This window comes from Lepisosteus oculatus, unplaced genomic scaffold (assembly GCF_040954835.1).
Source record: "Lepisosteus oculatus isolate fLepOcu1 unplaced genomic scaffold, fLepOcu1.hap2 HAP2_SCAFFOLD_45, whole genome shotgun sequence".
In the NCBI taxonomy this organism is placed as follows: domain Eukaryota; kingdom Metazoa; phylum Chordata; class Actinopteri; order Semionotiformes; family Lepisosteidae; genus Lepisosteus; species Lepisosteus oculatus.
Window position 1 is genome coordinate 1856392 of NW_027167988.1, and position 27831 is coordinate 1884222.

General features: G+C 43.0%; 4 non-coding genes across 4 annotated transcripts; 2 read left to right on the plus strand and 2 right to left on the minus strand.

Annotated features, from left to right (window-relative positions):
• The first annotated feature begins 10084 nt into the window (after positions 1-10084).
• On the plus strand, positions 10085-10157 carry trnar-ucg (transfer RNA arginine (anticodon UCG)). Its single transcript has one exon. It is a non-coding gene; the product is annotated as a tRNA-Arg (tRNA).
• A 6496-nt stretch (positions 10158-16653) lies between these two features.
• Positions 16654-16727, minus strand: trnai-gau (transfer RNA isoleucine (anticodon GAU)). The gene has a single exon. It is a non-coding gene; the product is annotated as a tRNA-Ile (tRNA).
• A 2418-nt stretch (positions 16728-19145) lies between these two features.
• trnat-agu (transfer RNA threonine (anticodon AGU)) lies at positions 19146-19219 on the plus strand. The gene has a single exon. It is a non-coding gene; the product is annotated as a tRNA-Thr (tRNA).
• Positions 19220-24537: 5318 nt separating this feature from the next.
• LOC138229546 (U5 spliceosomal RNA) lies at positions 24538-24654 on the minus strand. The gene has a single exon (XR_011185956.1). It is a non-coding gene; the product is annotated as a U5 spliceosomal RNA (small nuclear RNA).
• Between the last annotated feature and the right edge of the window lie 3177 nt (positions 24655-27831).

Here is a 27831-nt window from a genome sequence, read left to right on the forward strand (position 1 = left end):
TATATCACTGGGTTGAAGCTAGAAACACAGAATAACTGCAAACACATCCTAAATACAGTGTTCCAGCACCTTTGACCTCATCCAGAACGTATCATTTCTTGAAAGGGATTGCTGTCCGAATGCACATCTGAATCCCAAACAGAATCTCTAGTAAAATACGATCATTTGTGAAACAGGCAAATGACTGTCTCAGGGGCCCATTTCTCATTGTCAGACACATGTATGCAATGCTTTCACTGTGCATTGAGCAATAGGGATCAAAAACACCGCAGGTAAGGTTAGAAGTCATGTTCTATGATCATTTCTTTCAGCATTAGGGACTAAATATACTAAACGTATGATGCTAAAATGTTATTTTTACATATATTAATGTAATAAATGATTGCTTATGCTTTATAAACAAATCTAATTATAATAAAAGCTTAAGTTTTGTATTTATCTTGTACCATAGAACATGATTTTCTTTGTATTTCAAGCCCACAAAGTGTCCAAATGATGCACCTTTGACCTCATCCAGAACGTATCATTTCTTGAAAGGGATTGCTGTCCGAATGCACATCTGAATCCCAAACAGAATCTCTAGTAAAATACGATCATTTGTGAAACAGGCAAATGACTGTCTCAGGGGCCCATTTCTCATTGTCAGACACATGTATGCAATGCTTTCACTGTGCATTGAGCAATAGGGATCAAAAACAGAATGGAAACAGACGAGGATGGGATTTGAACCCATGCGTGCAAAGCACAATGGATTAGCAACCCATCGCCTTAACCACTCGGCCACTTCGTCAACAAAACTGGGCTGTCCCAACTGGGTTGGCGCGCTCCAGATGATCTTTTTCTTTTTTTTCCCTCGTACTCGAGGGTCATTTTCCTGTTCCACATGCGATTTCAACATTTTCCTTGGGAGATGTCAAGCCAGCAAGCCACTGCTGTGGTTCAGTGGCCAGCGTGGAGTTCAGTGGCCCTGTTGTACACAGAAAGCACATTGAGCTCCTTGGACATGAAAAGTTCCAGATAAAAGCCATTTGATATCCTTTCTCTTGGTGTCGATGTTGCTATTGTATGTAAAGGTGGCAACTTGCTCAGCGAGCAGGCGGAGCACACACCGAATGCAGATGTGTCTGAGTGGTGTGTCCAAGTGGCTGCAAAAGGACAGCACTCCCGGGGCGCTGTGGCTTAGTTGGTTAAAGCGCCTGTCTAGTAAACAGGAGACCCTGGGTCTGAATCCCAGTGGATAACCGCCTACGGCTAGACTTAATTAAATGCAAGTATTCGTTTCCTGTCTTTAACACGACTTGTTTTTCTTAAAATGGATGCAACTTGCAAAACATGAAATACAAACCTTGCTAATCAGCGCTAGCAGCTGGCAAAAAAAAAAGAAGTCAGCAATGTTTTTTTTCTTTAACCTTAACCCTGCTAATGGAGAAGAGTTAAACGACCGAGTCTATGCAGCTTAAACGGTGCGCACGTCGGGTTCTTAGCTGAAAGGGTGGTAAATCACGCTCACCCCAGTCCTTAATCTTTTAAAGAGGATACAAAATTGAACCTAGTCGCCACATCACATACATCCTGTTCAATGATAAAAAGGTAACATCTATCCTCGCTCCAGAGTAAATCTCACGTTGAGGGGATATTTTTTTTCACTTTACCGTGAATCGGGCTCGGCTGCACAGAGGAGAGAGCAGAGCAATGAGGTCACGGGGACAGGGGAGTCACACGCTGGCTGTTTGAACACGCGGAAGATCACTGAGGGATCCACAGTATATGGACCCTCCGTGAGCAATCAGTCCGCACTCCGGACTCTGAATCCTGCCATCCGAGTTAAGATCTCGGCAGAACCTGAAGCGCAGTTCCTTCTTAAAACGTAATCTGGTGAGCATTTCTAGAATCGTACTTGTATAGATGCAGCCTTTAATGTGTTGCTAGGTTAAAATTGATGACTTCTTGTATTTCAGTAGGCAACTGCCCTCTTGATTTCAGATTGAATTTCTTTATTACAGGGGCGCTTTTATGATGACAGAGTCATGTTCAGGTACTTTGCTTGATGGAGGAAGCTCATTTCGGACTCTGTGATCTGCTCACCTGGAAAGGTCTGCTGTACTACTACAAGAGAGAAGTAGAGTCTGGAAGAAGGGACAATTTTATGATGCTTTGGAAGGTAGTTTTTTTTTCTTTGAAATCGAAATGAATCAGAATATCAAAGCAAAAGACAAACTCTTGGTTTGGTTTAAAGAGATATGGTTTTAAAACAGACAAAATGTAGAAAACAGGTGTTTCTCACTTTTGTAAAAGAATGGACCGGGGGTATTTTACTAGTTGCAGTGCTGAGCTCACCGGGTTGCAGTCCTGCAGTGTTGCACCAGGGTCAGTGGTGCAATGGATAACACATCTGACTACGGATCAGGAGATTGTAGGTTCGACTTCTGCCTGGCTCGGGTCGTTTTTAAACGCATCAGGCTACTCCCTAAGTAGCCTGTGCTACTTACTGTATTGTAATCGTACCCAGTAAGAGATTTCCTTCTTGTAAATGAACTGCACCTGACAGCTTTAGAAAAACACCTGGGCTCAGTACGGTGCTGAGAGCTCATCGTTGCTGTTGTTCTAATTAGCACGCACTGCATCGGCTATGAACCCGAACTTTTCAATTATTCCGATCAGTAAGTCAACACGTAGTCCACATGAAAGGTAGAAATATTCTCTTGTCTGTCTCTTGTTTGTATAGAACTGAATGTCCCTGACAATGTACTGTTAGTTTTAATTGAAGAACGGCATTTGTGTTCAAATATACCAGACAAGTTTACGTAACTGCTCATGCGACACTCAGTTGTAATTAGTCAAGAAATAAAGTCGAACAACAGCTGCGGGTTTGATTCTGAACGTATGAGATTGCAGCGCCTTTTACTTCCATTGACAAATGATAGAGATTCGAAGAGAGATCCTTCAGACCAGCAAGCAAACCCACGGCTATTTCGGTTTTCTATCTAGGCAACGTTGGTGTCTGCAATAGCATACATGAAAGCGTGATGCAATTTCTGTGGCTACATTTGTTGCACGTCATGCACAGTAAGAGTGTTTCTAACACCAAATAAAAAGTCAACAATTAGCGATCACGCCTTCTCCTCAGTTAACCCACTGAAACCCTTGCTGTTAACAGTTCTTTACTGCGTGCTTTACGAGCACCTACATATCGTGTCGGTTCTTTCAGCTTTATTCATTAGGTTTTCAAAGGCATAAGTAGAGCACCAGAGGTGCGAACGCAGAATGTGTGGTAATCTGAAGAACTGCTTTCCATGGCAGCGGGTCCAAGCGATTTAGCGTTTTTATAGTACCGGGAAAGGAGAAGCGGCACTTTGCCTTTGCCGCGCAGGCACAAGGCGACTTGCGGCAGACGCCGGAGTCGGCAAGTTCCGAACCTGCGCGGGGAGTCCCCAACGCATTTCGAGTCCATCGCCTTAACCACTCGGCCATGACAAAAGCGAGCTCACTGCCGCCGCATTCCTCCTATAATCTAACACGGAGTGCGAGGTTGCTGCGGAAACCTTTTTAAAGTCGCTCTCCGTTAAAAAAAAAATACCTTACACAAGATTCGTGCCGGCAGACAGACACGCCTCAGAGGGTTTAAGGCTGGCTTCACGTTCAAATGATAAAGTCCACCAGTCCGGATGTCAAAATGCAACTTTGGCAGACAGAAAAAACATCAACAAACCACAAATGTGGAAAAGGATTTTACAAGCTGCACCACACTGCACTTTCAAAAGCATTTACATTCGTGTTAGACGCAGGAATTGCCTTTGATTTGCGCGCTTACGAACGCCATGGAAAACGAAACAAAACTAAAGCCCTCAGCTCCTGCACTTGATTATAATGCCGTTACGTGTCGAAGCAGGAATTTACGTCATCCTACCACTGCAACACGGGGAATAGAGGGAAATGAGCACAAGCTACGAATTGTCTCTAAACAGTCCCTACAGTTGTAAGACGCCTGGAAGCGTGCACCCCCATCATTAATCTTTGCGCATCTGTGCAAGGTAAACTCTGGAGCAGTCTCTAAAACGGCTCAAAGGAAACACGTGATTGATTCCATGTGCATCTGGGGTTCATTTCTTATTTACATTTAATTCAAGGGAAAGGCTTGGGTCAGTTTCAGACGGCCTCCAACAGCGAGATTCAAGCGCCCCACCTTCAGCCCAATCTGCGCCGCCAGAACGCCAACGGCTCCTCTGGTCTCCGGGGTGCGGTTGTGACTCTGTAACCTAAAGTGTTGGTGGCAGACAAATGGAGACTAACAGGTGATGTCCTAGGACATGACTACGTTGTGACACTCGGTGGGGATGGTGACCATTGCTTGGAAAAGAGTGCGAGGCCCCTTTAGAAAAACATTTTGTTAACAGGCATTCTGCCTCAGCCTAAACACCTATAGCTTGCAAAGCGCATGCTATTAGACAGGCACCTCTGCAAGACCTTAAGAGTCTCTTAAACTAGTGATAGTAAGGTGTTCCCAATGGGCGATGTTTGGCTTTCAAATCATCTGTCTGTGGAAGCGCCGAGATGCAGCTGTTTAAGGCTTAGAAGCAGCTGACTGTTTCACTACCTAGCTGATTACTGTCAGTCAGGGAGCTCAGAGGTGAAAAGCCTGTCTGAGAGACAATTCGCCGTCGATCAGTTCAATATGTTCCGTACCAGCTCGGCGCACCTGAGATCATCTTGGTAGCCGTGTAGCTCAGATGAGTGAGAGCGTGTCTGTGTGTACCACCGTGATTGGATGCCGGTCCTTCCCAGGTCACAGTAAACCTTCTGCTGCCTAACTTTCCTAATTTTGGGGATCCCTTTGAAAAAGCAAAGGAAAAAAAACTGGCTCTTCATCAGCATGATCGACCCAACCCAGTGTGGCGCAGTGGCCTAATGGATAAGGCACTGGCCTCCTAAGCCAGGGATTGTGGGTTTGAGTCCCATCTGGGGTGCTCCTGTCCCATTTTGAGCGTACAAATGTCCTTTTGATTTGCAAAGCTGCAACCCCACCTTACTCAGTGAGCGTCTCTGCTTTTCTCTCACATACAGTTGGGAGAAAAACTTTTGTAAACAGCCCTTCGGAATGATGTGGATTTCTGCATGAATGGCTCCTAACATGTGATCTTATCTTTATCTAAGTCATAATAATTAATAAAGAGAGTCTGATTTAACAAACAACACACGCCCAACATTTGACATTGCTGTTTCTTTATTGACCAAATGGTTTAAACAATCAAGGTCATTGATGGAAAAAGTACGTGAACCCTTATATTAAGGAGCTAGTGGAACCTCCTTTATGACAAAAACCTCAACCCCCACTTTCTGTAGCGGCTGGTCAGACCTGAGCAGCGGTTAGGAGGTATTTTGGCCTATTCCTCTATGAAAAACTGTTTCAGTTCATGTATATTTTTGGGATGTCTTGCACTGAACGGCCTGCTTCAGATCACGCCACAGCACTTCAATGGGATTGGGGTCAGGACTCTTACTTGGCCATCCCAAAATACGGAATTTCTTTTGTTTCAGCCACTCTGTTGTTGATGTACTCCTTTGTTTTTGTCATGCTGCATGACCCAGCGTCTTTCGAGTTTTAGATCACAGGCAGACACCCTGACATTCTGCTGTAGATTTTCCTGATACATCTTGGAATTCATCGGTCCCTCGATGATTGCAAGCAGTACAGCCTCCGCCATGCTTCCCAGGTGGGATGAGGTTTTGGAGTTGGTATGCAGTGTTTTGTTATCTCCAAACATAACGCTGTGCACATTTACCAACAAGTTCAACTTTTGTCACGTCTGTCCACAGAACATTGTTCCAGGAGTTGCTGTGGAACATCCATGTGGTCTTTAGCAAACTTGAGAGGGGCAGTGGTGGTTTTTTTTGGGGGGAGAGCAGTGGTTTCCTCCATGGTGACCTCGCATGATCACCACTCCTGTTCAGATTTTTCTTATGGTGGACTCATGAACACAGACGTAAGACAAAGTCAACCACCTGTTCGCTAGATCCCATCCCCACTCAGCTAGTCAAAGATTCCCTCGAAGGACTGGCAGGACCTATAATTAGTATGATGAATGCATCGCTTGCGTCAGGCGTTGTACCTGATCAATTTAAGGTAGCGGTTGTTAGACCGCTCCTTAAGAAGTCAAATTTGGATCCACAAGTTCTTAACAACTACAGGCCTGTCTCAAAGGTCCCATTTCAATCTAAAAGTCTTGGGAGAATAGTTGTTGCCCAACGTCAATCGTATCTGGATTCAAATAATATACTTGAGAAATTTCAGTCTGGTTTCTGAAACTGCATTAACAAGAGTCGTAAATGATATTCTCTTAGCTACTGATGCGGGGAATGCAACAGTGCTTGTGCTTTTAGATCTTAGAGCTGCCTTTGACACGGTTGACCTCTCTGTTTTGTTACACAGGCTTGAGTTTGAGGTTGGCTTATCTGGAACCGTCCTTCAGTGGTTTACTTCACATTTTACTCATCGTTTTCATTATGTTCAAATATCTAATAATTGTACTGCTTCATCAATGTCACCAGTTCAATTTGGGGTACCAGAAGATCAGTGCTGGGACCAATATTGCTCTCTCTCTCTACATGCTGCTGATAGGTAGGATAATATGAAAAAATAATATGAACTTTCATTCATATGCTGATGACACTCAAATAAACATTTTGTTTCCACCAAACGACAACTCTTCTATTATCAGTTTAGTTAAATGCATTAAGGAAGGAAATACTTGGATGTGTGAAAACTTTTTGTTACTCAACTCTGAGAAAACTGAGGATCTGTTGATCGGAGGCAACAATACTGATAGGACTACTATAACTTCAGCACTTAACTCAGAGGATTTAAACATTTGCCTCAAAGAGACAGCACGTTACCTAGGCGGCATATTAGACACAAGGCTCTTAACAACTTGCATTGTTAAGTGCCTTGGGACAACCTTGTTGTGAAAGGCGCTATATAGAAATACATTGATTTGAATTGAATTGACAATGTAAAATGTTGTGTGTGTTGTTTGTTAAACAAGACTGTCTTTATTTATCAAAAAATAAAAGGAATTTGCTAGGAATGCAAACGTTAGGTTGCGCTTCTTCATGCTGCATCGTCGGCATGAGTGGAGCTTTTTAAACGTCTGTACTTACTGTGCCCCATAAGAAATCGTTTGTCCCCGTTCAAAAGAGATTGTGCGATGTCCTGCAGTGTTCGCAAAGTAAACCTTTGACAGTTTGAAAAGAGGAATTTATTCTGCTTCCTGTGCGTGCAGTAGTTACAAAGTTGAACGTCTTTACACGATTTGCTGCAGTTTTCAGTGGGCGGGCTTTGTCAGATGGCTTGGAAAAACGCACTGTGTTTCGGCTCGGGAAACATCATGAGAAGTGTCCTGCATGTTTTCTGTGTATAGCTGTCTTTTAACGCATACAGAATTCATTCGAAATCATTGATTTCTCCAATTAACAAGGGTCCCTTAAAAGATGAGTCAAAGTAACGTCTAATCGGATTAGTTTCCTTAGAGCTGGTTCAGAGTTTGCTCAAGAGTTTACCTTTCACAGATGCGCAAAGAAGAATGTTGGGGGTGCATGCTTCAAGGTGCCTTACAGCTGTAGGGAGTGATTCGAGATTCGAGACGATTCGTGCCGTGTGCTCGTTCCCATATACCGTACGCCCCGGGGTGCAGTGCTAGGATGACGTAAAATACCGCTCGGGCACGTAACGGCGTTATATGCAAGTGCGGGACGTGAGGGTTTTCGTTTGTTCATTTTGTTTTGTTTTGCTCTGCTTTGCTTTGTTTCTTGGTCAAGAGGCGTAAGGTAAGTCGTAATCCAGGGAGAACACTGGTGGCAAACAGTCCGAGGTGAGAGGCGAGGTCCAAAGTCGAAAAGGCAGAAGGGGAGTCCAATATCCAGAATAAACGAGGTAATGGAAAAAACGCCAGGTAGAGCTCTCAAGGAGTAGACTCAATACCAGCGGGAAGCAGATAAAGATGGTAAAAATAGCACTGCGTACCGCACGGTGGAGTGTGTGCAGGTGGGTAAACTCGTGCGGCGGCGTTTGTTAATAATCACCCGCTGCTGGTGCTGTTTAGATTGCTTAAGAGTTGGTCTTAACTGCCTGGCGGTCATGACAAGCTCCTCTTTAAGCTGTGGTTTAGTTTTGCATTCATGTGTTTCTAGAGCAGTTATTTATGGGGGTGGGTGGGTCTTTCACAGAGGCTCAGGACAAATCCCCTGCATGAAAGTCTACTGTGTGCGTTCAAACAGTCACAGGTTAAGAGCCAGGCAGGAGGACAATGGACAGAAGAAGCAACGAACTAAAAATAAAAGAACGAATATGAAAAAGCCACCATCTTTTTCTTTTTGACATTTTCCGACTTTCATGCAAGCCAGGACAAAGTTGCTCGTAGCTACTTGTGGATTCAAATACTCTATCGAGTGCTTTGATGAGTTTTTGCAATTTGATTGTCGTCCTGTCAGCCTGTTTCTGTTTTTTTTTTCAATCTAGTGATGGAAAGTAAGAGGGAAATGATGGAGCAATCAATAACCGCTCCGGAAAAATGGCAGAAAGAAATGGCCCGTCACTAAGGACATTTGTGAAGCAGAGGAGTGACATCACCAGAAAGGCGACTTATTCTGCTGATCGTTTTAGTGAATAATGATTGAGGCGTGTTAAGAGAAAGGTAGCTGCGTCAGCATGCTTAGGCTGCAAAGGATAAAGCAAAGGTTTACTCCATGCTGAAAAGAGAAGAAAAGAAGCACAACGTTTCGGCTGTGGAGCCTTCTGCGCCATCTTCTTTAGCAATGGTGATGATGTTTACATTGGAAAAACTGAGACACGCATACTGGAGGGGCTTGAACCACCAACTTTTCAGCACCACAGAGTCTGACAGTCTTTTGTGCGCCCTACATTTGCAGGTTTATGGTCAAAGAAAACAATCACTTGCACTTCTTGCAGCCGGCAATCTTTTTCCACTGACAACCAAGAAATGGATTTCATCTTTCACAAGCTGTATGGATTTTTTCAAAAACAAGTTATTCCAGAAAGGAAATGAATTCTTGCATTAAACTGAACCAAGCTGTACATGTTTGTCTGAAATGAGATATGCGGCACAACAAGACACGGAGAGAGGCACCGCTGGTATTCAGACCCAGGATCGCCTGCTTACTAGGCAGGCACTTTAAGCCACTAGGGAACAGCGCCAGCAGAGCACCGTGCTTTTACAGACACTTGGACACATCTGCGTTCGGTGTGCACTTAATCTGCTCTCTGAGCCCGTTGCCTCCGTCCCATTTAATAGCAGAACTGACGCCAAGAGAAATGATGAGAAATGGCATTTATCGGGCACTTCTCATGTCCAAGGAGCTCAATGCCCTTGACACCTCCCCAAGGCGACAGAGCTGTGCATTCTTTGGCGACAACATTTTTTCTTTTGTTTTATTTCTATACTTATTGATAGAATAAAAACGATATGTCATGTACTGTAAGGGAAATGTCTCTTTTCATGGGGAAAGCTAGCACCAGCAAATGTTGTGTTTAGAAGAAGTGATTTAACATGACACGTGACCTAATTTACCGGAGCAAAAGCTCACCCAGCAAGCCCTGCTTTACTTCTACAGGAGAGAAGTACTGTAGAGTCTGCAAGATGTTCAGCTGGGTAGCTACGTCAGCATGCCTCGGCTGCAAAGGAACAAGTAATAGGTTTATTGCATGCTGAAAAGAGAAGAACGGAAACACAGCGTTTCGGCCGTGAGGTCTTCTCACACCTGAAGAAGCCTCACACCTGTAAAAGGCTCCATGGTTTTCTTTCTTCTCTTTTCAACATGGAATACACCTATTGTCTGCAAGATGTGACAATTTCACGGTGTTTTGGAAGAAAACCTTTTTTCTTTGAATTCAAAATCAATCAGAATTTCAGCACGACACACCAACACTTTTTCTGTTTTAAGGAGATGATATTTTAAACCTGATAAAAATAGTAGGAAACACAAGTTTCTTGCTGTGAAAATTTAGATGGGGAAGTGTACTACTGGTAGCAGTGTAGAGCTCTCTGTGGTGGAATGCAAACACATGTGCTATGGGCCAGTGGCGTAATGGATTACGCGTCTGACTTCGGATCAGAAGATTGTAGGTTCGAGTCCTGCCTGGTTCGTGAGGCTTTTAAACCTCTCAGGTTCCTCGGTAACAGGTTGCCGTCATGTATATGAACTATAGAAAAGCATCTGCCACAACCCGTAAATTAGCACGCAAGTGCGGGCTAGTTAACACAGAACTGTATGGAGATCATCTCCAGCTCCGAGCTCAATTGCAATGAAAAAACATGCAGAACAGAACTGGAGAGCAGCTGAATTTGTGCTCAGTAGGGTGGGGAGGACTCAGCATTGCTATTGTTCTAATTGGCATGAACTGCAGGGGATCTGAATCAGAACACGTCACTTAGTTCGATCATTGCGTCAATATGTAGGCCACGTTAATATAGAATTATTACTTTGGCTGTCTCGTCTTTGTATATAGGTGAATGTCCCTGACAATTTCATGTTAGTTTTTAAGAACGACATTGGTGCTAATATATACATATATAGCATATAAGGAACACGTAAAAGTTTAGTCCATGTTGAAAAGATAAGAAAACCGCCACAACGTTTCATCTCGGAATAAATCTTTACTTGTTGTTTTGCAGCCTACCCATTCTGACCTAACTCCTCCCTTGAAATTCCCTAACAGATAAGGGTACGTAACGGCTCATGCGATGCTCAGTTGCAATTTGTCCCAAAACAAACAAGAACAGCAGCTGAGGGTTTGAGTTTGAACATGCACTGTATTAAAGCAGCTTTTATTCCCATTGATAAATGCTAGACATTCCTACAGAGATTCTCCAGGTAGTAAGCGATTCCTGTTTCTGTTTCTATTTCTGTTTCATATATATATATACAGTATATATACAGTATTGTACTATTATTATATAATTGTTACACTGTGGCTGTGTTGTGTGTGTTAAGCTGCTGTTGCACTGCAATTTCCCTCACGGGATCAATAAAGTATCTATCTATAAGAAGACATTACCAACAACGACCACAAGATGGAGATATTGTCTAGACATTACCAACAACGACCACAAGATGGAGATATTGTCCAAAGAGGCAAGAAGGGCAAAGCCGCGATAAGGTAAAATCATTTTTTGTAAGAGATTGCTGTCAGAATGCACATCCGTATCCCAAACAGAATCTCTAGTAAAATATGATCATTTGTGAAACAGGCAATTGAGTGTCTGCTACAATATGATTGCTACAGATGCAGCCATTCAAAATGCGCGGGCGTACGCTGTACGCAGTCTACCACAAGTTACCGGTAAATACCGCGAGTTACCGGTAAATACCGCTAGCAAAATAATAGTATCCGGAATTTCCGCAAGGTGGAGCTAATAAAGCTCAACTTCTCATGTTTGAGCTGTAGCCATCAAAGTCTTTAATGAAGATATTACTAATAGTATTAATAATAAATGAACTTGGACAAGCTGTAAACTCAAAGTATTGCCCTGGTCCACATTATTTTTTTCATTGCCCGTCTTTGTAAAAGTAACACCACAGCATTTCGCAATCACGCATTTTTTTCCAATCATGCAAAGTACAGTAATTTTTGAGAATCGATTCACCATGCCTTTCACATGCTCATAAAAGAGGTTGATTTAGGAACATAAACATATTACCGTATGCAAACTTTACTGTATACAGTTTGTATATGTATATGTATATGTATATTTAATGTCTTAACTGTGCCCGTTTAAGTATTGAATATTTATATGGAATTTTACCACTGAAGGGAAATCTTAGTGCCTGAGCATAAAAAGAATAGGAGCATACTGGAACACGTGTGAAGGCCATAAACGATATTAATTTTGGAACATAAACATACAGTATATGGCTGGTCTCGGTACTTTAAAGAAAACATACACGAAACATGGTTTCATTATGACCAGAATCGGTCTTGAGATATTTTTAACTTGATTTACAGTATTTGAGAGGTATGTCTTGACACCGATACTACGTAAATACTCCTCACGTATATGTTTCTAGGTTTATATTATGCATTTCATACGGTCAAATTGCTTTTGAGCAACTGATAAGAAGCGCGAAACGGTATGCCCAGGGCGTTTTAGTTTTCGTTTTGTTTTAATGCAGTGCAGTGGATTGATTAGAGATATCAAGTACATACAAGTCATTTTTTAAATGTTGTAGTTCGTCTTGTAAAAATGTTACGAGTACATCATCTGTCAACAATTACACAGGTTCTGTTTCCATATTGCGGTTTTTGGTTACGTAATATTATTTTCTAATTTCACGTTGTGAATATATGATTTGGGCAAACAGAGCCGCAAAGAAGTACATTATGGGTTGTTGTTGTTTTTTTGCAGTTTTATCTAAAATAAGCGATGCTTAAACCTTTGTCTGATTCTTGTGAAACTATCCACACGACAGTTACCTAGGAGTTGACTTCAGTGATGTCACTGATGGGATGTTTCTAAAAATCCATCCTCTGTAAAACATCTTCTCTAGTTGTTCTGCATATGTATTCGCTAATGAAGCTGTGTTTTTCTGAGCCTGGTTCTCTACATTTCTGTATGAACCAGCTTAGAGGGCTAAAGACAGCTTGTGTTTAAATTGAGTGTAAGGTAATTTATGCTTCTAAAGTCATGGTCAGCATTTATTATTGTACTGTGCTGTAAACTTCTTCTGTGCCTAATTACATTATTTTATAGTCGATAATGTTTCTGTAGTGCTTTTTCAGCCCTCAGCATGTGTCTGCGCTGGTGGTGCTGTGGGTTAGGTTCCTGACTCCTATGTCACATGGTCTGTGGTTGAATCTCATGGAACTATGACTTTAATTTTTAACAAACATTTCTTTGAAAAAATGAAACATTTCCCTAGGTCAGAGATTAAATAAAACCTCACTCGCATCAAAACAAATTTATATTTCTAAATATCACAACATGATCGAATTTACGTCTTTTTAATAACAATGAATAGTCACCTATGCGTTACAAAATAAACATTTATATTGATTTGAATTGCGTTTTGATTTAAATCGTAAACGCGTGTTTAAATATATGTGTTTAAAGGCGATATACTGTATAAAAGCGCTGATTCTTATGGAATGTGTTCGGCCGGGGATTCAAAAAAAATATTTTTTTTAATCGCGTATCTAAGGAAAATTGCAGTATAACTTTGTTCATGCACAAACAGTGGCATGTTACATTATAATTTGGGTGTCTCCTCTTGCCAGAAAGCTCTAAATTGCATTTTGAGTGCGGTTTTTGATTTTTTCTAAATTGCAACCCATAAATAAAGCTGATACAGTTTAGACTTACTGTATTCTAAACTGTATTACAACATCACATTGGACAATGCAACGTAAATTGCAAAAATGCACTTGGAATCTATCCTAGCCCTACTATGAAAATTATTTAAACTGCGACACTTATCATTCATCTTTAAATAAACTTTATTTTATATAGCGTTTTAAGCGAATAGGTAATTAGATTGCTCATAAACCTAATCGCTTTTTCTACATAAACACAGCGTGATTGCTCTCTGAAAATGGTTTTTTCTTTATATTTAGGCTCAGATTTCAACTATAGATCGTATTATTATGAACTTTCTTGGAAAAATGTCTTTTATGTAAACCATGTTTGCTATTAATTCATTTAGGGCTAAAATACGTTCATTGTCTTCCAATCGAGTCGAGTTGACATTGGAAGCTTGCCACGCCCGGACTGTTACACCAACGCATTAGCATGTTGAAGCGATTTCATTGAGGAGGCCATCTACTAGTTAACACTGTACTTCCTACTTTGAAAATACCTGTGAAATTGGTTTAATTCGTCACAGCCAGCACTCCGGCAGAGAGGGGGGTTGTACTCGTTAATGTCTGATGACATACAAGTGGAAAGATTACAGATTTTAACCGTCTTTTTTCTGAACCAGGGAAAATCTGATCATGTTTCTCTATAACAATAATAAAAAACTTTATTTTCAATTATTTTACATATCCCGCTTGCACATCGCATGACTTTAATAAATCTATTCTTTATTAATACTAAATAAATAATACTAAAAATACTTCAGCAAATAGGTCACTTGATTTTTGGAATAATTCCAAATAGCACAATGATCCACTGGCATCCCTGAAGTCTGTTTAGTGCATAATCTTCCAAATACAATCACTAAGCAATTATAAGAATTATACCATCCTACTTCTTTGTGATATCCTGTAAAAACTAAACCTATTTTTATAAGGCTTTTACTCAAAAGATTTCCAAACACACAAAGCATTTGTGAAGTACTATAGTATTTCTAAAGGTTACTGGTACAACATCAATCATTAAAGCTTAACAATAAAGTTTAGATTGCTGACTATGGACTAACTACATTAACTAACTGCAATGCAACAGTATACATTTTACAAGAATATCTGGTTGAATTCTTGCATTTGTAGCCAATTTAATGCGAGAGAAATAAGCCAATTTAATTATTTCACAAAAAATAATGTGATATAAAATGGATGTTTTTAACTTTATTGTAGTGTTTTAGAAACTAATATGTCTTCAAAAATGGTTGTTTTTCACTCCTAGGAATGAAAGCTGTTGTTATATAATGTTTATTTTCAAATTTTGAAAAATCAAAGGATTCTAGCTTTCTCCCCTTTCAGGCATCGGACACAGAGAACCTCATGGTTTTCCTAAAAATCATTTTTTATGTTCCCTGGTGTTCCAAACTTAGTTTTAATCAATTTTAATTTGTTATTATGTTAAAAACAGGGTAATAAATTTCTAATTGGACTATAAATAATGTCATATTGTCTGCTATAAAACTGATGTTTTCAACTCTATTGTAGAGATTCTAGAATCAACTAATAGAGAATTGAAATAAAAAAGGGCATAAGAAAACATTACCAACAACGACCACAAGATGGAGATATTGTCTAGACATTACCAACAACGACCACAAGATGGAGATATTGTCCAAAGAGGCAAGAAGGGCAAAGCTGCGATAAGGTAAAATCATTTTTTGAAAGAGATTGCTGTCAGAATGCACAACTGAATCCCAAACAGAATCTCTAGTCAAATATGATCATTTGTGAAACAGGCAAATGAGTTTCTCAGGTGCCCATTGCTCATTTTCAGACACATTTATGCAATACTTTCACCATGCGTTGAGCAATAGGGATTAAAGATACCAGAGGTAAGGTTTAAAAGTGATTCTGAGGTGCAACACATCAGCGATACAGCTAGGCATCTGAAATGCGGGGTTTGAGAGCCCTTCAGGGAACACCGTACCCTAAAGGTACCAGAAGTCCACTAGTATAAGCATTAAGTCACTGTCACCCCTGTTACAATGTGATTGCTACATATCTTCATTTCTTTGGTTTTTAAGGAGTAAGAGTGCAGGGGGTCTAAATCTGCGATCCAGTGTGTTGAAGTATTTCACAACACTACCTGTAGCCCGTATGGAAATAAATACTAATTCTGATTATTGCCCTGGGCATGTACCAATAAATCACTGAGCATATATCACTGTGTTGAAGCTAGAGACCTGTATGTAATATTATGGTGCTAAAATGTCATTTTCACATATATTAATGTAATAAATGATTGCTTATGCTTAATAAACAAATCTAATTAAAATAAAAACTTAAGTTTTGTATTTGTCTTGTACCATAGAACATGATTTTCTTTGTATTTCAAGCCCACAAAGTGTCCAAATGATGCACGACATGATATAAGGAAGATTATCACATGAAAAATCGGTATTATCTTTCTCATGAAAATGCATTCCTTTCATTACCTTTTAATTTTTAAAATGAACTCAAGTTGTGTATAATGTAATAATTTAAGTAGAATAGATTCTAATAATATAATGATCCAGTGTGTTGCACTACTTCACTGCTTCACTGTTCTATGCCGTCTGGAAATAAATCCTCAGACTGCTTACTGCCCTGGGCTTGTACCAATAAATTACAGGAGCACATCTATATATCACTGCGTTGAAGCAGGAGACACACAATCACTGCAAACACATCCTAAATACAGTGTTCCAGCACCTTTGACCTCATCCAGAACGTATCATTTCTTGAAAGGGATTGCTGTCTGAATGCACATCTGAATCCCAAACAGAATCTCTAGTAAAATACGATCATTTGTGAAACAGGCAAATGACTGTCTCAGGGGCCCATTCCTCATTCTCAAGACACATGTATGCAGTACGTACACCATGCATTGAGCAAAAGGGATCAAAGACACCACAGGTAAGGTTAGAATTCATTTTGACTATATTCTAAAATATTGGACTCATATTCTTATGATGGCAGACATGATGCTGCGTTTAAAACCGGGGTTAATGGACATTATATGACTGTCAATTCTGTTTTGTTTTGGAGACACTTGGCTGCCTATATGGTACAGTGCAGCGTGAAGGAAACATTTTCCAAAACTGTGTCAGCTCAAAAGTTGTAAGAGAACCTCTCCAGCTGCTTTAACTCTCTTCATTTTTGTCATTTAATTGTCTGTCGGCACTATGTGGCAGCGTTGCATGACAACCCATCTCACCACGGAAAGGAACCTAACAGCTTTGGTAAGAGAGGAGAAAAGGACCTGGCCAGTAAGGGGCTCGAACCCACGACTTTGACGTTATCAGCACCATGCTCTAACCAACTGAGCTAACCGGCCTCACGACAGTGGTCCTCTCTGTGCAGCGCCTTTTACTTCCATTGACAAATGATAGCAATTCGAAGAGAGATCCTTCAGACCAGCAAGCAAACCCACGGCTATTTCGGTTTTCTATCTAGGCAACGTTGGTGTCTGCAATAGCATACATGAAAGCGTGATGCAATTTCTGTGGCTACATTTGTTGCACGTCATGCACAGTAAGAGTGTTTCTAACACCAAATAAAAAGTCAACAATTAGCGATCACGCCTTCTCCTCAGTTAACCCACTGAAACCCTTGCTGTTAACAGTTCTTTACTGCGTGCTTTAAGAACACCTACATAATGTGTCAGTTCTTTCAGCTTTATTCATTAGGTTTTCAAAGGCATAAGTAGAGCACCAGAGGCGCGAACGTAAGATGTGTGGTTATCTGAAGAACTCATTTCCATGGCAGCAGGGCCAAGTGATTCAGTGTATTTATAGTACCAGGAATGGAGAAGCGGCACTTCGCCTTTGCCGGGGAGGCACAAGGATACGTGTGGCAGACGCCATAGTCGGCAGGATTCAAACCTGTGCAGGGAGTTCGCAACGGATTTCAAGTCCATCGCCTTAAACACACGGCCACGACTACAGCAAGCTCACCCCCGCCGCATTCCTCCTATAATCTAACACAGAGTGCGAGGTGGCTGCGGAAACTTTTTCAAAGTCGCTCTCCGTTAAAAAAAAATAAATACCTTTGACAAAATACGTGCCGGCAGACAGACATGCCTCAGAGGGTTTAAGGCTGGCTTCACGTTCAAATGATAAAGTCTCCCCGTCCGGATGTCAAAATGGAACTTTGGCAGACAGAAAAAACATCAACAAACCACAAATGTGGACAAGGATTTTACAAGCTGCACCACACTGCACTTTCCAAAGCATTTACATTCCTGTTAGACGCAGGAATTGCCTTTGATTTGCGCGCTTACGAACGCCATGGAAAACGAAACAAAACTAAAGCCCTCAGCTCCTGCACTTGATTATAATGCTGTTACGTGTCGAAGCAGGAATTTATGTCATCCTACCACTGCAATACGGGGAATAGAGGGAAATGAGCACACGCTACGTATGTCTCAATCACTCCCTAGAGTCGTAAGGCGCATTGAAGGGTGCACACCCATCATTAATCGTTGCGCCTCTGTGAAAGGAAAGCTCTTGAGCAGTCTTTGAAACAGCTCGGATGAAACACTTGATTGCTTCCATGTGCATCTGGAGCCCATTTCTTATTTTCACTTCACGCCGCCCAAAGCATTTCTAAAACAGGAGATTCGTGTTTGGGAATGCGCCCTGCCCTACGAATAAAACAGGTCTACGGGTCTGAAACCTGCTCCACGGAAAACAGTTCTGTTGCGCTTTTGATCAAAGGGAGATTCGCTGTTCTTACTTTTTGATGACATAACACCCAAAGGGGCTTCTTTGGAGCTGGATTCCAACCAGCATCCGAAAGTTTCTTGGCGGTATCCTTTACAGTCCTCTGTTCGGTTGACAAGGGACAGAAGGGGGCAGCTTTCCTCACACACACAGTGCAATGTACTGTAGTGTTCCCGTTCATTGAATTCGCAGTTCTGCATCAGACCTCTAACTCGTTTCCTTAGCTTGGATTTAAGCCATGAAGCAGGCTTCTAGTCTATAAACGTCTAGAGAAATCACAAACTATTTGAGAGGCCATCATCCCAGGGGAACTGACAAAGTCTATCCCTAAACACCTAGCGCAATCTCTCGAGAGACTGTCAAAAATCGCTTTCTCCGTTTGCGTTGCAAGTAAGTGAAAACGCGGTCTCAAACCAGAGCCACTTGGCAGCAGCGGCACGTAAATACTGTTACTGTCACTGCTCGATACTGACGTTAGCCTACTATACCATGTTCAGCCACCACTAGGAAATGTACGGCTCTAGTACTGGAGCAAACAACAGGAGGGCCAAAGGCACACGGGCACACATGGAGAGTGACGAGAATGGGACTCAAACCCATGCGTGCAGAGTACAATGGATTAGCAGTCCATCGCCTTAACCACTCGGCCACCTCGTCTAGGAAACTGGGCTGTCCAGACATGGGTTGCAGCGCTCCAGATGATCTTTTTCTTTTTTTTCCCTCGTACTCGAGGGTCATTTTCCTGTTCCACATGCGATTTCAACATTTTCCTTGGGAGATGTCAAGCCAGCAAGCCACTGGTTCAGTGGCCATTGTGGAGTTCAGTGGCCCTGTTGTACACAGAATGCACATTGAGCTCCTTGGACATGAAAAGTTCCAGATAAAAGCCATTTGTCATCCTTTCTCTTGGTGTCGATGTTGCTATTGTATGTAAAGGTGGCAACTTGCTCAGCGAACAGGCGGAGCACACACCGAATGCAGATGTGTCTGAGTGGTGTGTCCAAGTGGCTGCAAAACGACAGCACTCCCAGGGCGCCGTGGCTTAGTTGGTTAAAGCGCCTGTCTAGTAAACAGGAGATCCTGGGTCCGAATCCCAGCGGTGCCTTTTTTGTTCTGTGTTCTCGAACAGAACTGGTCATTATGGACAACCGCCTACAGCTAGACCTAATTAAATGCAAGTATTCATTTCCTGTCTTTAACGCGACTTGTTTTTCTTAAAATGGATGCAACTTGCAAAACATGAAATACTAACCTTGCTAATCAGTGCTAGCGGCTGGCAAAAAAAAAAAGAAGTCAGCAATGTTTTTTTTCTTTAACCTTAACCCTGCTAATGGAGAAGAGTTAAACAACCGAGTCTATGCAGCTTAAACGGTGCGCACGTCGGGTTCTTAGCTGAAAGGGTGGTAAATCACGCTCACCCCAGTTCTTAATCTTTTAAAGAGGATACAAAATTGAACCTAGTCGCCACATCACATACATCCTGTTCAATGATAAAAAGGTAACATCTATCCTTGCTCCAGAGTAAATCTCACGTTGAAGGCATCTTTTTTTTCACTTTACCGTGAATCGGGCTCGGCTGCACAGAGGAGAGAGCAGAGCAATGAGGTCACGGGGACAGGGGAGTCACACGCTGGCGGTTTGAATACGCGGAAGATCACTGAGGGATCCACAGTATATGGACCCTCCGTGCGCCATCAGTCCGCACTCCGGACTCTGAATCCTGCCATCCGAGTTAAGATCTCGGCGGAACCTGAGGCGCAGTTCCTTCTTAAAACGTAATCTGGTGAGCATTTCTAGAATCGTACTTGTATAGATGCAGCCTTTAATGTGTTGCTAGGTTAAAATTGATGACTTCTTGTATTTCAGTAGGTAACTGCCCTCTTGATTTCAGATTCAATTTCTTTATTACAGGGGCGCTTTTATGAAGACAGAGTCATGTTCAGGTACTTTGCTTGATGGAGGAAGCTCATTTCGGACTCTGTGATCTGCTCACCTGGAAAGGTCTGCTGTACTACTAAAAGAGAGAAGTAGAGTCTGGAAGAAGGGACAATTTTATGATGCTTTGGAAGGTAGGTTTTTTTTTCTTTGAAATCGAAATGAATCAGAATATCAGTGCAAAAGACAAACTCTTGGTTTGGTTTAAAGAAATATGGTTTTAAAACAGACAAAATGTAGAAAACAGGTGTTTCTCACTTTTGGAAAAGAATGGACCGGGGGTAATAGTTTACTAGTTGCAGTGCTGAGCTCACCGGGTTGCAGTCCTGCAATGTCACACGACGGCCAGTGGCGCAATAGATAACGCGTTTGACTACGAATCAGGAGATTGTAAGTTTGACTCCTGCCTGGCTCGGGTCGTTTTTAAACGCATCGGGCTACTCCCCTAAGTAGTCTGTGCTACTTACTGCATTGTAATCGTACTCAGTAAGAGATTTCCTTCATGTAAATGAACTGCACCTGACAGCTTTAGGAAATCACCTGGGCTCAGTACGGTGCTGAGAGCTCAGCGTTGCTGTTGTTCTAATTAGCACGCACTGCATCGGCTATGAACCCGAACTTTTCAATTATTCCGATCATTAAGTCAACACGTAGTCCACATGAAAGGTAGAAATATTCTCTTGTCTGTCTCTTGTTTGTATAGAACTGAATGTCCCTGACAATGTACTGTTAGTTTTAATTGAAGAACGGCATTTGTGTTCAAATATACCAGACAAGTTTATGTAACTGCTCTTGCGACACTAAGTTGTAATTAGTCAAGAAATAAAGTCGAACAACAGCTGCGGGTTTAATTCTGAACGTATGAGATTGCAGCGCCTTTTACTTCCATTGACAAATGATAGAGATTTGAAGAGAGATCCTGCAGACCAGCAAGCAAACCCACGGCTATTTCGGTTTTCTATCTAGGCAACGTTGGTGTCTGCAATAGCATACATGAAAGCGTGATGCAATTTCTGTGGCTACATTTGTTCCACGTCATGCACAGTAAGAATGTTTCTAACACCAAATACAATGTCAACAATTAGCGATCACGCCTTCTCCTCAGTTAACCCACTGAAACCCTTGCTGTTAACAGTTCTTTAATGCGTGCTTTACGAGCACCTATATATTGTGTCGGTTCTTTCAGTTTTATTCATTAGGTTTTCAAAGGCATAAGTACAACACCAGAGGTGCGAACGCAAGATGTGTGGTTATCTGAAGAACTCATTTCCATGGCAGCGGGGCCAAGCGATTTAGTGTTTTTATAGTACCAGGAAAGGAGACGCGGCACTTAACCACTCGGCCACGACTACAGCGAGTTCGCCATCGCCGCATTCCTCCTTTAATCTAACACGGAGTGCGACGTGGCTGCGGAAACCTTTTCAAAGTCGCTCTCCGTTAAAAAAAAATAAATACCTTTGACAAAATACGTGCCGGCAGACAGACACGCCTCAGAGGGTTTAAGGCTGGCTTCACGTTCAAATGATAAAGTCTCCCCGTCCGGATGTCAAAATGCAGTTTTGGCAGACAAAAAAAACAACAACAAACCACAAATGTGGATAAGGATTTTACAAGCTGCACCACACTGCACTTTCAAAAGCATTTACATTCCTGTTAGACACAGGAATTGCCTTTGATTTGCGTGCTTACAAACGCCATGGAAAACGAAACAAAACTAAAGCCCTCAGCTCTTGCACTTGATTATAATGCCATTACGTGTCGAAGCAGGAATTTACGTCATCCTACCACTGCAACACGGGAAATAGAGGGAAATTAGCACACGCTACGAATCGTCTCAATCACTCCCTAGAGTCGTAAGGCGCATTGAAGGGTGCACCCCCATCATTAATCGTTGTGCCTCTGTGAAAGGAAAGCTCTTGAGCAGTCTTTGAAACAGCTCGGATGAAACACTTGATTGCTTCCATGTGCATCTGGAGTCCATTTCTTATTTTCACTTCACGCCGCCCAAAGCATTTCTAAAACAGGAGATTCGCATTTGGGAATGCGCCCTGCCCTACAAATAAAACAGGTCTACGGGTCTGAAACCTGCTCCACGGAAAACAGCTCTGTTGCGCATTTGATCAAAGGGAGAGTCGCTGTTCTTACTTTTTGATGACATAACACCCAAAGGGGCTTCTTTGGAGCTGTATTCCAACCAGCATCCTAAAGTTTCTTGGCGGTATCCTTTACAGTCCTCTGTTCGGTCGACAAGGACAGAAGGGGGCAGCTTTCCTCACACATACAGTGCAATGTACTGTACTGTTCCCGTTCATTGAATTCGCAGTTCTGCATCAGACCTCTAACTCGTTACATTAGCTTGGATTTAAGCCACGAAGCAGGCTTCTACTGTATAAACGTCTAGAGGAATCACAAACTATTTGAGAGGCCATCATCCCAGGGGGAACTGACAAAGTCTATCCCTAAACACCTAGTGCAGTCTCTCGAGAGACTGTCAAAAATCGCTTTCTCCGTTTGCGTTGCAAGTAAGTGAAAACGCGGTATCAACCCAGAGCCACTTGGCAGCACGGGCATGTAAATACTGTTACTGTCACTGCTCGATACCGACGTTAGGCTACTATACCATGTTCAGCCACCGCTAGAAAATGTACGGCTCTAGTACCGGAGCAAAGAACAGGAGGGCCAACACCGAACGGGCACAAGTGTCAGACAAGGAGAGCGACAAGGATGGGACTCGACCCCATGTGTGCAGAGCACAATGGATTAGCAGTCCATCGCCTTAACCACTCGGCCACCTCGTCAACAAAACTGGGCTGTCCTGACATGGGTTGGCGCACTCCAGTTGATCTTTTTCTTTTTTTTCCCTCATACTCGAGGGTCATTTTCCTGTTCCACATGCGATTTCAACATTTTCCTTGGGAGATGTCAAGCCAGCAAGCCACTACTGTGGTTCAGTGGCCAGTGTGGAGTTAAGTGGCCCTGTTGTACACAGAAAGCACATTGAGCTCCTTGGACATGAAAAGTTCCAGATAAAAGCCATTTGTCATCCTTTCTCTTGGTGTCGATGTTGCTATTGTATGTAAAGGTGGCAACTTGCTCAGCGAGCAGGCGGAGCACACACCGAATGCAGATGTGTCTGAGTGGTGTGTCCAAGTGGCTGCAAAAAGACAGCACTCCCAGGGCGCCGTGGCTTAGTTGGTTAAAGCGCCTGTTTAGTAAACAAGAGATCCTGGGTCTGAATCCCAGTGGTGCCTTTTTTTGTTCTGTGTTCTCTAACAGAACTGGTCATTATGGACAACCGCATACGTCTAGACTTAATTAAATGCAAGTATTCATTTCCTGTCTTGAACGACTTGTTTTTCTTAAAATGGATGCAACTTGCAAAATATGAAATACAAACCTCGCTAATCAGCGCTCGCGGCTGGCAAAAAAAAAAGAAGTCAGCAATGTTTTTTTCTTTAACCTTAAGCCTGCTAATGGAGAAGAACCTAGTCGCCATATCACATACATCCGTTTCAACGATAAGAAGGTAACAACTATCCTCACTCCAGTGTAAATCTCACGTTGAGGGCATATTTTTTTCCACTTTACCATGAGTCGGGCACAGCTGCACAGAGGCGAGAGCAGAGCAATGAGGTCACGGGGACAGGGGAGTCACACGCTGGCGGTTTGAACACGCGGAAGATCACTGAGGGATCCACAGTATGTGGACCCTCCGTGCGCCATCATTCCACACTCCAGACTCTGAATCCTGCCATCCGAGTTAAGATCTCGGCGGAACCTGAGGCGCAGTTCTTTCTTAAAACGTAATCTGGTGAGCATTTCTAGAATCGTACTTGTATAGATGCAGCCTTTAATGTGTTGCTAGGTTAAAATTTATGACTTCTTGAACTTCAGTAGGCAACTGCCCTCTTGATTTCGGATTTAATTTCTTTATTACAGGGGCGCTTTTATGATGACAGAGTCATGTTCAGGTACTTTGCTTGATGGAGGAAGCTCATTTCGGACTCTGTGATCTGCTCACCTGGAAAGGTCTGCTGTACTTCTACAAGAGAGAAGTAGAGTCTGGAGGAAGGGACAATTTTATGATGCTTTGGAAGGTAATGTTTTTTTTTCTTTGAAATCGAAATGAATCAGAATATCAGTGCAAAAGACAAACTCTTGGTTTGGTTTAAAGAGATATGATTTTAAAACAGACAAAATGTAGAAAACAGGTGTTTCTCACTTTTGGAAAAGAATGGACCGGGGGTAATATTTTACTAGTTGCAGTGCTAAGCTCACTGGGTTACAGTCCTGCAATGTCACACCAGGGTCAGTGGTGCAATGGATAATGTGTCTGACTATGGATTAGGAGTTTGGAGGTTCGACTCCTGCCTGGCGCTGGTTGTTTTTAAACACATCAGCCTACTCCCTAAGTAGCCTGTGCTACTTACTGCATTGTAAGAGCGATTGTGAGCGGTTTTGTTTTCTCTCTTTGACCAGCCCAGCTGCGCCCCACCCGAAGGCAGGGAAGCACAAAAATTGTATGGAACTCATTCATGCTCCTCTCCATGGAAATCTTTAGTAAAAGGCAAAAGATTTGTACGAGATGAAGAGAAACCAGAGTGCGTGGCTGGACAGCTGCAGGAGCCCAGGCCGCCTTCAAGCCCTCTGCCCTGCCGGTCGTGGTTGGCAATGCACCTGGCCTTACAAACGAGCCAGTGGGGCCCGTTCAGCTCCGGGCTCATCGCCTGCGGCTCTCGGCTTACCTGGCAGGGGAGATACCTTGATCAGCCTGTAGTTGGTGTAGTTGGATTGTTTTCTTGTTTTCTGGAAGCAGTGTTTGTTTTGCAGTTTGAGATGGCAACCTTTGGATCCCGCAAGAATGCTGTACGTTTTGAGCTTTTGGATGACCTCTTCATGGATCGTATGCAGTTAGGCAGAAAAGTGTTACAGAAGGAACTTGGCTTTGAACCTCGGCACTTGGATTTCATCTTCGCTCTCCCAGGTCAGAAAGCATTTGAGGTTGTTTTTGCTACCTATTCTCTGTTTGAACAATGTGTGGATGTGTTTGAGGCAAAAAGATGGAAAGTTCCTGCCCTTGAGAAGATCAACTTGCAGCCTCTGACACAGAGAGAGAGGAAAACGGTGCATGTTGTTATGTTCTCGGAAATGGCAAAGACGGAGGACATTCACACCTGGCTTAAGCAGTACTGCACAGTCCACCATGGAACTGAGGTTAGAGATGTTGACGGTATAAAAACAGGAGCAAGGAAATTCGAGGTTCGCTTGCTACCGGACAATGTAAATGGAGGCTTAAGGCACCTGCCCTCTACAATCCGGCTGGGCGCCTGCAATGGCTATGTTTTTTATGTGGGACAACCAAAGGTGCGTCGGCGCTGTGGTGCTGTGGGACACCTGGCATCGTCCTGCACTGTGAAATGCTGCAAGACCTCTGGCAAACAGGGACATTTAGCCTCTGACTGTTCAATGCTGCCAAAGTGCAATTTATGTGGCTCGGAAGGACACGTTTTTAAGAACTGCCCTCACGCCTACGCCAATAAACTCAAAATGAGAAAGGATGAGGCAGTGCTTGTTTCAGCCAAACCGGCCCGAAAAGCCAAAGCAAACAACAAGTCAAACAAAGAACCCTTGTTGAACAAAGAGTCTCAGCCTCCAGCCAGGATCAGTCCTGCTGTGGCTCCGGGGCCGGTGGAAGAGAAATCCACTACGCTCCCACAACCGCAGACTGCACCAGACAAGCACGAGGGTTTGAAAACCCCAGAGAACAGCGAGGACCCCTCCCCCACTCCTGCTCCTCAGAACGAGGGCCATTGTGGGGCCCCCACCGGTGGAGCGGGTCCAGCGACGATACCCAGGATTCAGCGGAGCTGCTTTTCTCAGACTCTGCAAGTGCTACAGATGCCCTCCTCTCCTCCATCCAGTCCGTCACGGAGGATCTGCAACAGCTGGTGGGTGAGGGGGAAGAGGAGACTGGTGCATCGGCTGCACCCCTTTCCCCTCAGTGCTACCAGGAGCTGGACTTGAGGAAAAGGAAAAATGACTCTGTTTTCTCCCCGAGCGAGGAGGAAGGAGAGCATGGCGATAGGGACAGCTGGAACCCCTCCACCCCTCCTTCTACCCCCTTCCTTGAAATGGACTCCGTGAACGCTTTTACTGCTGCCACCCTGATGAAGGCTCATTCAGAGGATGGCTGGCAGGAAATTGGTAAGAAGAAAAAGAAAAAGAGAAGGTAACAGGTGAGACCGAAGAGAAATGTGTTTTGTAAAGACTGGTTCCACTTTCTTATGTAATATGGCTCTAAACATAATTTCTCTTAACACCAGAGGTATCAATGACAGAGTTAAATGCCAGTGTGTCTTTGATTACCTCCAGCAGAGAGAGGGAGATGTGTTGATGTTGCAGGAGTGTGCTTTAGCCTATCAAGAGAGGTATAAAAGCTTTGAAGATAGGTGGGATAAAGGGCCTTCTGTTTGGTCAGGGGACAATAACAACAGAGCCTCTGGCGTGGCCATTCTTTTCAAAGGATGGGCTTTCAAATTGAAAAGTATTCAGAGGGTCATAGATGGCAGGTTGCTGTGTGTGGATGTGGAATGGGGGACCGTTAACCTGCGGCTAATCAATGTGTATTGTCCTACTGACGTGGGAGGAAGGGTGGAGCTACTCAAGGCACTCTCTCCCCTATTGTTAAGTAGCACAGACGTGATAGTGGGAGGGGATTTTAATTGTATCTTAGAGCACACAGACAGGCAGTCTAGCTCTCCGATAAAATTGGATTCCAGCTCACTGGCCCTGCAAAACTTAGTTCAAGACTTTAAACTCTCAGACACATATAGATGTATATATCCCACAACAGCAGGATATAAATGGTCAGGGAGGAATAGCAGCTCCAGAATTGACTATTGCTTTGTCTCAGAGAGAGTGAAAGTTGTTGGGGTCACTCTTCAGCCTGTCTTCTTCTCAGATCATCAGGCTTTAGGGTGTAGAGTGGAACTCAAGGGCGGGACTGTCTTTGGCCCAGGCCTATGGAAACTCAACACTAAGCTGCTAGAGAACGAGGGGGTAGTATCCCGCTACAAGGAGAAACTATCACAGTGGCTGTCCTTGCAGTGTCTGTACGGGTCAGTAGGAGAGTGGTGGGAGGAGGTGAAGATGAGGACAAAGGCCTTTTTCATGGCTGAGGGAAGGAAGGCTGCTGCCAGACGGAGAGGAGTGCTAGCCAGGAAACAGAGGCAGCTGCAGCGTCTCTACACGATGCTGCACAGTGGCTTCGCTGTGCTCGAGGATATCACCCTTTTAAAAAAGGACATCCGGAGCATAGCCGAAGAAAGTAGTCGAGGAGTGCTGTTAAGAAGCAGAGTGCAGTTCTTGGAAGAAAATGAGAAGTGTACTCGCTTCTTTTTCAGGAAAGTGGTAGGCTCCAAGTCTGTCATGGAAAGTGTAGTTGATGAGGAGGGACGAGAGAGAACAGAGCCGAGTGCTATCCTCTCCTGCACCAAGGCCTTCTACTCAAGACTGTACAGCTCTACAGAGGTAAAGGATGAAGAAATTCATTTTTTTACCTCAAAGCTAGAAAACGTTTTGAGTGAAGAAGATAGGGAAGTACTTGAGAGGGATTTGACAATAGAAGAGCTGAGACAGGCTATGGAGAGCTTACAGAAGAGGAAAACTCCGGGTGCTGACGGGCTCCCTAAAGAATTTTATTGCACCTTTTGGGATCTGCTTCAGGATCCGCTACTGCTCCTATTCGAGCGAAGCTATAAGACAGAATTGCTGCCTGACTCC